The 14,520-nt window shown below is 40.1% G+C and overlaps 1 long non-coding RNA gene across 1 annotated transcript in view; it reads right to left on the reverse strand.

The window, feature by feature from the left end:
- Positions 1-381: 381 nt before the first annotated feature.
- The window catches only part of LOC129458902 (uncharacterized), a 57,615-nt gene continuing 43,476 nt past the window's right edge, over positions 382-14,520 (reverse strand). The window contains exons 3-5 of the long non-coding RNA XR_010114741.1: positions 5,894-6,015; positions 2,958-3,068; positions 382-1,108 (exon numbers count right to left, since the gene is read on the reverse strand). This is a non-coding gene — a long non-coding RNA (uncharacterized lncRNA). The remainder of the gene's footprint in view (positions 1,109-2,957; positions 3,069-5,893; positions 6,016-14,520) is intronic.

Genomic DNA, 14,520 nt, shown 5'->3' on the forward strand with positions numbered 1-14,520 from the left:
TGTAATGCAGAAACTAAAACAGAGTAACAATATAGAGAGTGACTCTGGCTGGCAGGGAGGGTCATGTAGGATATGGTGATCAGGGAAGCCTCTCTGAGCAGGTGTTATTGGACCTGAGTAACAAGTAAACAGAGACCTGCGAATAGAGCTTTCCAGGAGTGACATCTGAAAGAAAAAGGCTGAAAGGTGAGAAGGAGCTCCAGATGTCTGAGAGGTGGAAGAAAGGTCAGTGTGGCTAGAGCTTAATGAGCACACGGGAACAAGGTCAGAGCACATTTCATTTATTCACCAGTGAAATATCTGTTTGAGCACCTACTATGCATCATACCCTATTCAGAGTGCCTGCATTATATCAGTGGAAAATAGACACAAAAATTCCTGTTCTCGTAAAGATTATATTTTATTGGTGGGGAAGGGAGGAATAATAAACAAATACATAGGTAAAATGCATATTTACATTATGTCAAAGATTCTCAACCAGGGGTGGTTTTGTCCCCCAGGAGACATTTGGCAGTGTCTGGAGACATTTCTGGCAGTCACAACCTAGGGAGGAAAGTTGCAGGTATTGAGTGGGTCGAGGGTGGTGATGCTGCTAAACATCCTGCAAGGCACAGGATAATAGCTCGCAACAAAGAACTATCCCAAAATGCCAATCATGCCAAGCTTGAGAGGCCCTGTATGAGGTGGTGGCAAGAGTTACAGGGAAAACAATCCAAGAAAGGCTAAAGGGAGTCTCGGGGGCAAGGTGGAGGGGGTGAGGAGCCGTTCAGGGAAGAGCTCACCAGGAAGATGACATCTGAACAAAAACCTGCAAAAGGAGCAGCGGGGAGCTGCTGTAGATATCTGCAGGAAGAGCATCATAGGACAGGAAATGACAAATGCGAAGGCCCTGAGGGAGGAACACGTTGGGCAAGTTCCGGGAGAGCAGGAGACCAAAGTGGCAGGGGCAGAGTGAGCAAAAGGAGGAGGAGCAGAAATGAAAAGCTTATGGGTCCCAGATGTGTCGAGCTTCAGCTTGTGCTCTAAGTGATCGGGAAGTCATTCAAGAACTTTGGGCAGAGCAGTGACATGATTTCTGAATCCATTTTTGAAAGGATCACTCTGGCTGCTGTTTGGAAAATGATTCATAAGAGAAGAAGGGCAGAAGGCAGGGATATCAATTAGATGGCATCAAGTAGACTGCAAGAGAAGGAGGTGGTATAGGTAACAACAAAATGTCTGGTGTAAGCAAGGGAAAGATCTGAGATGCTGGGCCCCAAGATGGGAGAGCCATGAGAGAAGCTGGTTTAGGAGGCAATGGAGATCAGGCATTCCAGGTTAGACATATGGAGTCTGAGATGCCGACAAGAAATCCAAATGGAGATGTCACAGATTGTAGAATGAGTCTAGGGTTTACCAAAATCTGGGTTGGACATACTAATCTACTGGAAACAACAAACAAATGGTATCTAAAGTGGCAAAGAGTATAAAATCGCCAAAGAAGTGAGCATAGAGAGTAGTAGTCTGAAGACTGGGGAGTTACGCAGGGCCCAGATTGTAGAGAATGTTATCAAAATGCTAGAGATATATGGTCTGGCCGGGTGCAGTGGCTCACACCTGTCATCCCAGCATTTTAGGAGGCCAAGGTGAGCAGATCACTTGAGCCCAAGAGTTCGAGACCAGCCTGGGCAACATGGGAAAACCTCACCTCTATTTTTATTTAAGAAAAAAAAAAAAAGTAGATAATTGTTACTATAAATTCCTTAGAGGAAAGCTAAAACCAAGATTTTTAAAGCAACAGTATCATGGATTAGTGGAGTTGTTTAAAGAATTCCATTGCAGGACCATAAAAATCAACTAGCTTAAATCCAAAATATTAGCGATGAGGAGGCTGATGCCCCACATAGCCAGGTCACAGAATAGCGGGATTTTGGAGTGCCATTAGCCCGGGGTCCCACAGCTGATTATGGCATAATCAAAACAAGAAGCTTAATCTTCTTTCTTATTCTAATGCTCTTTCTTCTTTATCTGCTGAGAAGTCCAACTCAGAAGTCCAATTCAAAACAAAGAAGAAATTCTTCTGAAATAATCATTTCAACTGGGGGAGAAATTTGATTTGCTTACAAATATTTGATACTCACAAAACGTCTTATAGACAACTTGCAGCATAAAGCAGTGCACCTCTCTATCTACAGAAGAATAAGAACAATCCTGTGTACTAAACTCAAGGATGAAACACCAATCTTGTTTTGGGGAGGTAAAATAAGCTCTCTGGCAACTGGTCCTGTTGCTTTAGCAGCTAGGAGGAAAGTAAGGAAGTGAGTCAACATGGGGATGTAACTTGGTTAGCCCAAGATTTCGTTTGTATTCTGCAATAAACAAGCCAACATTCAGAAAGCTGCTGTGGGTCCCTGATAAAATTACCCGTGAATGTTGCTGGTGCTAACAGTAATAGGAGGGAGAGTGATTCTGTGCTTTCCCTGAAGAGGACAAGAACTAATCTCCTTTTCATCCTTGTCTCAAAGCACACTCACAAATATACACATTTATTTCCATGGAATGAAGAAAGACGGTGAGGACTGCTATGGTCCCACTGTACACAAAGGAACAAAAATATCAGGAGGGGAAGTGAGCTGGCCCTGCCATCCTGTGAGTCAGTGGTGAAGAGACAGTATTCTATCCACAGCTTAGCCACTGACCATATATTTGCCGTCTGTGCCCAGCAAGCAAACCCAGAGAGGCAGAGCAGACCTAGGTCTGAACTAGCTCAGCATAGGGGGAGATGAACAAGAGTGTACATTCACACAGTGAGTAGCCCATATGGTACAACATGAACCAAAACATCTCAGACCTCAAACCTCTGCTTCCAAGGATGCCAAGGTTCTCACTCTTAGATGCCATTTGTATACTACAGGACAAATTGTGGGTTGCTCACCTTTTTCCTTATTTCTTTTTTAAAAATTTCTGAATAAAAATACCTTTTAAAATGTCTCCCTTGTTTTTGTTTTGTTTTGTTTTTCAAAATGAGTATTTGCAGTTGCTTTCCGGAACTCTGTTTACTTCCTTTCTTCCATCAGCATGAAATTACTCTGGGAACAGGAAATATGGTTTAGTAAGAAAACAGTGTTTGTTGAAAAAGAGAAATACTAACTGCATCTTCTGAAAATCAAAGGGTACAGTAATCTACATCTCCAAAGCAGGTCTTTGACTGGTAAACTCCCCACTGTTGTCTCCTGGGAAATGGGGTTCTTAAGCAAGTAATGTGAATCTTATTGAACTATTTTTCCATGTAATACAACTTTGCTTATTTTCTAGGCCACTCTTGGAAAAGTCTTTCCAAATTCTACCTACACTTCAAGGCTAAGTTCACATACTATCTCTTTCCTGAAACTTCCCTGATTATTCCTGTCAACCAACATGTATGTGTGTCTTGTGTCTAAATTTCTCTACTAGGCTGAAATGTCCTTCAAGTCAAGAGTCTAGTATATATTATTGAACCCTATTCTCTCCTTATAGTATCTAACATGGTGCTTTTGTATAAAAACAGAGGAATCCCATATATTAATAGCTAGAAAGAGAAGGTTACTTGGTTACCAGAATGAAGGGTACATTCCTAGAAGATTATAGATATCTTTGGGGCATAAGTAAATATATCTAGAAAGGCTACTACCAAAATGGGGCATTTAAATGCACTACATATCATGGAAGGTGTTCAAATAGAAAGTGGATAATCACTTACGAGATGTTAGACAGCAGCTGGGAAGGTAGAACAGACGACCTCTTGGCCCTTTCCAACTCTAAGTTTCAAAGTGATTTTTAGAAGGATTGGTCAGCTGGGTAACCCTGTTTTGCTATTGTCTCTGTGCACACTGCCACTCTAGCAGGAAACTCTAAGAGCTTTTCCAAACAGCCTGGTGGAAACACCCCAGCTTACAGCTTCTAAGGAATGCATCCTAGAACCTTCTCACTTTGACATTATTCTACCTTCACTTTACTTGCTCATCACAAAAGGTCATGATTCAGAAAGACCACAAAGTAGCTGGCACCTGAACTCTTCAACTCTCAGTCCCAGATACAGAAATTTAAGTTCTGTGTCAATTTTGCACTCACTTGCTCTGTGCTCTTGGTCTCTCCTAGAATAAGCCAGATACAATAGAGAGCCTGAGAATCATTTTCCTAATATTTGCCATTGTTGCTTTTTTCTATATCTCATCAGCGGGAAATACTGCAGGGACTTTGGCTAGCTTCATCCTTTCTCAATAATTGTATGCGTCAGATTAGTGGCACAAAGGAAAAAGTAGCAGAAGAGTTGAAAACATGCCCATTGCGTACGCCATACTTCTTGATTGTTGGTGTTCCTTAAGGTAACACCCTCACTCTCTGAAGGACCTGCCCAAAACACTGCTGAGGAGGACTATGCCTAACACTATGGAGGCATGCATTAACAGTGGGATTTCAGGCATCAGTGGGATTTGGGGACAAAGTTAAGAGTGTTTCATTGTTGTCTGTCTATCTATTTCTGTTCTAATCACGACCCAGACCATAGTAATGCTAGTCCCTACGTGCTGCGTATGCAGATTTGTATAGAACAAACAGTTGAAGGTGTCAAAATTAATCAGGACTCAAATAGCAGTATGTTATAATATGATAATCTGTTTCATTATTCTAGTTGTTTTTACTATTTTGAAAGCCTAATAAAGCTAAAAAAGAAGTGACAGACCTGTCACATGTTTCTTTCCACGAGTCTACTTCACAATATAAGTGTTTTTGTGAGATTAATGCAGATTTCTCCAGCTAGAGATTGTTTTTATTACCATAAAGCTAAACACCCTATATATTAAATTCTAAAGTATAGTGATCACAAATTACTTAAATCACAAATTACTTAAAGTAATTCCAGCTAATTGAAAAACACGTTCTCCATTTAAAAAATTATTTATTATATTTTCAAGAGCCTCTTAATTATCCTTGGGAAAATATGATCAGTGTGGACATCTGTGGAAGTAGTTACAGTGCAAAATAATCAAGCCACAGCTTACGTTAAACAATCCAACAAATGAGAGCAAAATCAATTATTGCTTCAATTTTTTTTTTTTTTTTTTTTTTTTTTTTGAGATGAAGTCTCACTCTGTCACCCAGACTGGAGTGCAGTGGTGCGATCTCGGCTCACTACAAGCTCCGCCTCCCGGGTTCACACCATTCTCCTGCCTCAGCCTCCCAAGTAGCTGGGACTACAGGTGCCCATCACCACGCCCAGCTAATTTTTGTTGTATTTTTTAGTAGAGACAGGGTTTCACCATGTTAGCCATGCTTCAACTTTTAAAAAGTCTTCTCCCATGACATTAGACCAGGCTCAAGAAGACATTGTGTTGATTCATTGCTCATGTATGAATACACTGAAAAGACATATCCTAATAGGATTATCGTGAATCTAGCAAAAAGACAGCCTCAAGCCCCTTTTATAAGAATGAAAGATATGTCTAGGCACAGTGGCTCATGTCTGTAATCCCAGCACTTTGGGAGGCCAAGACAGACATATCCCTTGGGCCTAGGAGTTTGAGACCAGCCTGGGCAACATAGTGAAACCCCATCTCTACAAAGAATACAAAAATTACACTCTGGAAGGCCAAGGCAGGTGGATCATGAGGTCAAGAAATTGAGACCATCCTGGCCAACATGGTGAAACCCCATCTCTACTAAAAATACAAAAATTAGCTGGGCATGGTGGTGCACGCCTATAGTCCCAGCTACTTGGGAGGCTGAGGCAGAAGAATCACTTGAGCCCAGGAGGCGGAGGTTGCAGTGAGCGGAGATCACGCCACTGCACTCCAGCCTGGCAGCAGAGCAAGACTCCGTCTCAAAAAAAAAGAAAGAAAGAAAAGAAAAGAAATTAGCCAGGCATGGTGGCACTCACCTGTGGTCCCAGTTGCTTCAGGGGACTGGGGTGGGAGGATCGCTTGAGGCTGGGAGCCTGGGAGGCAGAAGTTGCAGTGAGCCACGATCATGCCACTCCAGCCTGGGTGACAGAACAAGACCCTGTCTCGAAAAAAGAAAAAGTAAAGAAAGATATGTTCACAGTATCTCGAAACCCTGCCTGACTTCCCTAGATGCTAAATCAAACATGGGATTCTGTAGCCTAGCACATGTTGGTTATTTATTAAACAATTATTAAATTAATTCAAATAGCCACCAAATTGTGTTACTCAAATCAGCACTTGGGGGGAAGGAGGACAATGTACTTGGATTTATCTTTTTCACCAAAGGCTTTAATTTCATCTGGTCTGTGGATCATCTTTCCATTGCATAAGTGCTACTATTGCTGTTGCCCATGCTGGACATGGCCCTGAGTCCTTCACATCCACACCTCACTTTATGCTGACAAAAAAAGAAAAAGAATTGACACATCTCACTTCAGATGCTAAAGAAGTCAGGCATCTCACCTCAGTTGCTATAAACCTCATGCATTTATGCTGACACAAGTGACCAGAATCAGATAAGTTATGGGACTTTCAATAATTTTTCGGGCAGCTATAAAGGAGGAAGCACATCCCTTCATTTTCCTGCTGAAAATCACCAACCAGGGCATGGAAAAATCCCAAACCCGGCACCTCTGCTTTAACTAGCCCTGCCGGTGTCCTGGCAGACCAATTTGGAAACCATGATTAATCCCTTAGTAAACAGAAAATAGATTCTGGAGCCAAGACAAGCCAAATTTGAGTCACTCTCTGGAGACTACATTTGGCTGATCTAGCTCTACCTCCTCCTCCAGGAGCTGGCTCACTTGCCTGGTGACTTTCAGCAAACAGAAAGGCCTTTCCATGGTGGCAGACTAGCACAGTGAAGCAGAGACCAAAGCATGGCTGCCAGTGATGACCATGAGCTGGGGTAACCCAGATCTATGCAGGGATCACCATGGCCTATATGGATCAAATGAAATTGGCTGAAACCCTATCCTATATGAAATGGAAAACTCAACAGGATTCCCATTTTCTCCAGCAACTCGGGGGAAAGAAGACAATGTGCCTGGGTTTCTCTTTGTCATCAAGGGAGAACTTCATCTGGTCTGTGGGTCATGTTGCCTTTGCATAAATATTGCTACTCTGTTGTCCATGCTGGACATGGCCCTGAGTCCTACACATCCACACCTCACTTTAGGTACTTCCCCAAAATACCACCCATTCCAGGTTCTGGGTGTAACTAACTTTTATGGAAGATTCAGGGCAATGGAGAAGTTTTACATGGAAACGCCAAAAATAATTTAAAATATCATTGTTCTCTAAAGCCCTTCTATCACTCTGGCCTCAGAAGTTTCTGACCAGTTATCCTTTCTCCTCAGGCTCTGGCCTCCTGCTCTGCACACTTCACTTCCTGCTTCCTCCCCTTCCCTCTATCTCCAGTTAAGCCTCTCTCCCTAATTCATGTCACTTTTTGTAAATGTAATTTTGATTTCCCATCTCCTTGCAGACTGCGTCCTCACCTCAAACTCTTTAAACATTTTCCTAAAGAAAGACACCTCTTTTGCAAACAGGAAATGTATGGCTCATGGTTCAAATACATTTACACACATACACCTGTACCTGTTTACCATCAGAAAACACAGGCTCAGAGGTACAAGCTTCCAGAGGGTGGGCCCATAGGACAAGAATGGTAGGGCTGGGCAAAAGGTGAGGTTTTTAAAATGCATTTTAATTTTTACATGTGAGTACTACTTTTCCCTTACTTTCCTAGGGTGTGTATTCACTGGAAATACTAAAGATTCTTGGCTGCTGTGAGACTGTCTGAGGCCAGGTGGGCCCTGAGAAGCCAGCTCCCACTACTCACCAACGTATACATGGTGCTCCTGGCACCTCAGGCTGTCACTTCACTTTCTCCGGGTCCCACCTGTTATTTCAGTCTCTACGTTTTTGTTCATGCTGTTTCACTCCCACCACTCCCCGACACATTGTTTTGCTTCCTGCAATGCTTTTCTAACTTTCACCTCCTGAATCACATCCATTCTTCAAGGTTTTTCTGCATGAAGTCTCCTAGATTGAGGCATTTGGTTTTATTCTTTCTCCTTCTTATTTGTTTCATTTACATAGGCATTTCCTCCCTACCAGTAATATGTCTGGCACCTTCTCTGTGTTCCCCTAGATGAACTAGCACAGTTTCAGACACACAATAGATGCTCAGCAATGACTATTGAATTGGTTGAAACAGATCACAGTGTCTCTAAACCAGAGTGTAATTAACCACAAATATTAATTTGCCCAGTTGAGGTCAGCTGAAGAAACCTGAAACCCTGGAAATAGCATTGTCGGGAGATTTAGGTAGTTTCTAATACCAAATCTAGTATCTACCTTTTTTTGTGAATTTGGGCCAGTTATTTAACTTCTTTGAGCATCATTTTTAAAACTGTAATATAAGAAAAATAAAAATACTTGACCTGCTCATCTCATATAGTATGCAGTTGTAAGAATTAAATGGGTACATACTTATATATATATTCTTTTATATATTCATATATAGATATATCTACATATATATAACAATGACCTGAGAAGCATTGTGCAGAAGACAAATTATTACAAGTTCCAGGTGTTCCAGATCTCTTTTTAAAAGCTCGACTATTTTATCAAGTAGCATAGATTATACAGACTATCTTCTAATATTTATTGTGAAACATTCTCCTATAAATAAATGCCAATATTATTTCCCACAAAACATTTCCTTAACCATAAGAAAGCTTTATGACAGCTTTCTAACCTATGCAAATCTCACCTATAAGCAAAATATGTCCTGTTTTTCTTTCCTCCTGTCAAGAGAATTTATTTTCTTTCCTGTGGGATTTGCTATTATATGAAAATTAAGATATATAAAGGCCATGTTTGATGCCAACATTATGAAAATTATTACACTTTAACATTTGATGGCAAGCTGTGTTGGGAAAAATGTTTAAGAAGTGGCAAATTTTACAAAAGGATCACTAATTTTAGATATTTAAAAAATAATAACAAGTATATTTTCTTATAAAACTCTAATAAATTTTTAAGTAGTTTAGCATATATATCTCCTCATTCCTTATGAGGAGTGTATTCCTTTCCTGTGGCTTCTGTAACAAATTACTACAAACTTGATAGCTTAAAACAACGGAAATTCACTTTCTCACAGTTCTAATTCGGAACTATGATTCAGAAATTTGAAGTCGGTTTCACTGGGCTGAAATCAAGAGGTCAGCAAAGCCGTCTGTGATCCTTCCACATGCTCTAGGGGAGAACCCATTCATTTCCTTTTCCAGTTTCCGGTGGCTGCCCTCATCCCCTGGTTGTTGCTGCCCTCATCCCCTGGTTGTTGCTGCCCTCATCCCCTGGTTGTTGCTGCCCTCATCCCCTGGTTGTTGCTGCGCTCATCCCCTGGTTGTTGCTGCCCTCATCCCCTGGTTGTTACTGCGTCACTCCAGGCTCTGCCTCTGTGATCACAGTGCCTCCTCCTCTTCCATGTGTGTAATCTCCCTCTGTCTCTCTCTTAAAAGGGTCCTTGTGCCGATATTTAGGATTCATCCAGATAATCTAGGATAATTTCTTGTCTTAAGATCTTTAATCAGATCTGCAAAGACCCTACTGTGAAATAAAATAATATTTTATAAGTTCCAGGGATTCAGATGCACTGTCTTTTGAGGTGCCATTTTCAGCCTATCAAACGGTGGTTCTCAGACTTTAGCATTCATTAACCTTGTCTGGGCCTGGCGCGGTGGCTCACGCCTGTAATCCCAGCACTTTGGGAGGCCGAGGCGGGCGGATCACGAGGTCAGGAAATCGAGACCATCCTGGCTAACACAGTGAAACCCCGTCTCTATTAAAAATACAAAAAATTAGCCGGCCGTGGTGGCCGCCGCCTGTAGTCCCAGCTACTCGGGAGGCTGAGGCAGGAGGATGGCGTGAACCCGAGAGGCGGAGCTTGCAGTGAGCCGAGTTGCCCCACTGCACTCCAGCCTGGGCGACAGAGCAAGACTCCGTCTCAAAAAAAAAAAAAAAATTGTCTGAAGGGCTTGTTAAAACACTGGTTGCTGGGCTCCACTCCCAGAGCCTCTGACTCAGTAAGTCTGGGGTGGGGCTCAATATTTTGAATTATTAACAAATTTCCAGGTGACAAATGCTGCCGGTCATGAGGCCACACTTGACAAACCACTAGCTTATCGAAGCTGTAAGAATTGTCTTCTTGCTTATTTTTCCCACTTTAAGCTATATGTCACCAACTTTTTGTGCCCATTTTTGTACATATTCTAACATCAGAGGTTTTGACAGAAACAAAGCAGCAAGCACCTATTTTCTCCTTTCACATACTGCCACACGTTCCTCCAATTAGAGCTTTGCAATTAGACATGTCCAGAGATGAAAAATCTTCTATACACTCATTTAATGCAGCCATTGGCTTCTGTGAGAGAAACCACAGGATAATTGGTACACATTCCTTAGCCTGACATTCAAGATCCTCCATAATATAACTTTAATCCCCACCTTCGGTTTGCAGCTAGATTCTTTGCAGCTCCCCAAATGCCCTCTGCACACCTCTCCCAAGTAGAAGACTTCCTCATGTAGTTTCAGCTAGATAGAGTATCCTTTCATCACTGTTCAAAGTGCCAGCTCTGCCCATCAAAATCCCAATGTCCCAAAGCCCAAATCATCTGCCTAGACTTTTCCATTCAAATTAATACGGTCTCTCCCTTGGCACTGAACTCTCTAGAGCCCTTTGTAAACATTTTGTGATCATTAGTATAGTCTCTCTTGAATCATAATTACCTGTGCACTTTCTAATCCCTCCATGGATTATAAAATTCTTTAGGATAAAGATTATTCCTTGTTTATGTTCATTCCTTGAGTGGCAGTGATAAATGTTTGTAAAATTGGCAAAAGAATTTTGTCTGTTGTTTAGCACTTCATATCTCCTCCAACCTCTTTGCAGTTAAAAGGCACACAGATGTCATGGTTGTCTTTTTGGTGACCCTGTAGCACACGACTTTGGGGGAACTCCTCCCACCTCATTCCAGCAATGTGGTTCTGATGATGGCTGTCAATCACAATAACCCACATATAACCCATATTCCTCCCTGCCTCTCCTACAGATGTGAGCCCCTTTCCTAGATTTTTTACCTTGGTTTCTAGAGAAAATGAGCCCTTTCCTCTCATGGAAGCAGCTGGGAATAAGTTGGCCTTTCGGGGAAAACAGTCTTCAGATAATGAGATTAACATATAAAGAGAAGAATGAGAAGAAGGGAGATGTGAGTCCTTACACCATCACATCTCCAGCAGTTTCATTTTTCGGGCTAATATGGTTGCCATTTTGCCTACTCTAGTTCAAGTTAGATTCTGCCACTTTCAGTCAAAAGTCCTATCTAATAATCCATGTGAAGCATAGAGGAACTCATTATCCTTGTTACCCTTTTGGATTGTCTGGATGAGAGTGAGGCTAAACACCACAATAGAGAGCTTCTAACCCTCTGTGTATATAGATAATGCACTGTCTGTGATGATATTAGGCATAATGGAAACTTACACATAATTAATTGTTGTGAAGCTATGACAACAGAAAAATAAAAACAGAAGAGTCCAACACTTTTTTTTTTTCAGGAGACATATCCCCAGGAATCTTGGTAAGGAAGGCAAATATTAGTTTTACTTTTGATAGCTTAAACAGGTAAAGCCCAAATAAGTCAATCGGTTTTAATTATGCAATGTAAAGATAACAAAAGAAATGATTCCTCTTAAAAGAGTGGTAATAAAGAACCAAGAATGGTAGGTAGATAAATACATTTAGAAGATCAGAAAGACACATACCAAAGAAGTTTAACCAGAAAAATAGCAATTTTCCAAAAGTCTTTATTTTTTCAATGGCTAGATGTTTTTGTTTTTTAGTTTGTTTTTGTTTTTGGTAAAACAATGTGTTTTCTTTTGGATATATAGCCGGTAATGGAATTGCTGGGTCAAATGGTAGTTCTGTTTTAAGTTCTTTGAGAAATCTCCAAACTGCTTTCCACAGTGGCTAAACTAATTTACATTCCTACCAGCAGTGTATCAGTGTTCCCTTTTCTCTGCAACCTCATCAACATGCTTTTTGTTTTTTTACTTTTTAATAATAGCCATTCTGGTTTAATAATAGCTTTCACCGGTATGAGATGGTATTTCACTGTGGTTTTGATTTGCATTTTCTCTAATGATTAGTGATGTTGAGCATTTTTTCATGTTCATTGGCTGCATGTGTGTCTTCTTTTGAGAAGTGTCTGTTTATGTCCTTTTCCTATTTTTTGAAATGGGATTATTTGTTTTTTACCTGTTGATTTGCTTAAGTTCCTTATAAATTCTGGATATTAGCCCTTTGTTACATGTAAAGTTTGAGAATATTTTCTCCCATGCTGTAGGTTGTCTGTTTACTGTATTGATAGTTTCTTTTGCTGTGCAAAAGGTCATTAATTAGGTCCTACTTGTCAATTTTTATTTTTGTTGCAATTGCTTTTAGAGTCTTTATAATGAAATCTTTGCCAAGGTCTACGTCCAGAATGATATTTCCTAGGTTTTCTTCTAGTGTTTTTAGTTTTACATCTTATATTTAAGTCTTTAATCCATTTGGAGTTGATTTTTCTATATAGTGAAAGGAAGAGGTCCAGATTCAATCTTCTGCATATGACCAGCCAGTTATCCCAACACGATTTATTGAATAGAGAGTCCTTTCCCTGTTGCTTGTTATTGTCAGTTTGTTGAAGATCAGATGGTTGTAGCTGTGCAGCTTGGTTTCTGGGTTCTCTAACCTGTTCTATAGGTTTATGTGTCTGTTTTTGTACAACTACCATGCTGTTTTGGTTTTGTTCTCTGGCTTTGTTCTTTTTGCTTAGGATTGCTTTGGCTATTTGGGCTCATTTTTTGTTCCATGTGAATTTTTGAAGTTTTTTCTAATTCTATGAAAAATGATGTTGGTAGTTTGACAGGAATAGTATTGAGTCTGTACATTGCTTCTGGCACTGTGGCCTTTTTAACAATATTGATTCTTCCTATCCATGAGCATGAGATGTTTTTCCATTTGTGTTATCTCTTATTTCTTTCAGGAGTGTTTTGTGATTCTAGTTGCAGAGATCTTTCATCTGCCTGGTTAGCTGCATTCCTAGGTATTTTCTTTTTTCTGTGGCTATTGTGAATGGGACTGCATTCTTGATTTGGCTCTTAGCTTGACATTATTGGTATAAAGAAATGCTACTGATTTCTGTACATTAATTTTCTATCCTGAAATGTTACTGAAGTTGTTTATTAGTTCTAGGAGACTTTGGGCAGAAACTATGGGGATTTTCTAGGTATAGAATCATATCATCTGTGGAAGGAGATAGTTTGGCTTCCTCTCTTCCTATTTGGGTGCTTTTTATTTTTTTCTCTTGCCTGATCGCTTTGGCTAGGACTTCCAGTACTATGTTGAACAGGAGTGGTGAGAGTCAGCATTCTTTGTCTTGTTTCAGTTCTCAAAGGAAATACTTCTAGCTTTTGCCTGTTCAGCATGATGTTGGTTGTGGGTTTGTCATAGATGGCTCTTATTATTTTGAGGTTTGTTCCTTCAATATCTAGTTTGTTGAGGGTTTTTAACATGAATGTATGTTGAATTTTATTTTTAAAAAAAAGCCTTTTCTGTATCTATTGAGATTACCATGTGGTTTTTGTTTTTAGTTTGATGAGATGAATTACTTTTATTACATAAAAGTGATTTGCATATGTTGAACCAACCTTGCATCCCAGGGATAAAGCCTACATGATCATAGTGGATTAGCTTTTTGATGTGCTGCTAGATTTGGTTTGCTAGTATTTTGTTGAAGATTTTTGCATCTATTTTTATAAGGTATTTTGGCCTGAAGTTTCCTTTTTTCATTGTGTCTCTGCCAGGCTTCAGTGCCAGAATGATGATGGCCTCATAGAATGAGTTACGGAGGAATCCTTCCTCCTCAATTTTTTGGAGTAGTTTCAGTAGGATGGGTACTAGCTCTTCTTTGTACATCTGGTAGAATTTGGCTGTGAATCCTTCTGGTCTAGAGCTTGTTCTGGTTAAGTTTTTAATTACTGACTCAGTTTCAGAACTCATTTTTGTCTGTTCAGGATTTCAATTTCTTCCTGGTTCAATTTTGGGAGGTTTTATGTTCTAGGAATTTATCCATTTCTTGTAGGTTTCCTAGTTTGTGTGCATAGAGATGTTCATAATAGACTCTGAGAGTTTTTTGTATTTCTGTGGGGTCAGTGGTAATGTCACCTTTGTTATTTCTGATTGTGTTTATTTGAATCTTCTCTCTTTTTTCTTTATTGATCTAGCTAGTATTCTATCAATCCTGTTTATTGTTTCAAAAAACCAAGTTCATGTCTCAATTTCAATCAGTTCAGCTCTGATTTTGGTTATTCTTTTTCTTCTACTAGTTTTGGGATTGGTTTGCTCTTGTTCTTCTAGTTTCTCTAAATATGATGTTAGGTTTTTAATTTGAGAAGCTTTTCATCATCTTGATATAGGAATTTAGCACTATAAACTTTCCTCTTAACATTA

Source organism: Symphalangus syndactylus, chromosome 19 (genome assembly GCF_028878055.3).
Source record: "Symphalangus syndactylus isolate Jambi chromosome 19, NHGRI_mSymSyn1-v2.1_pri, whole genome shotgun sequence".
In the NCBI taxonomy this organism is placed as follows: domain Eukaryota; kingdom Metazoa; phylum Chordata; class Mammalia; order Primates; family Hylobatidae; genus Symphalangus; species Symphalangus syndactylus.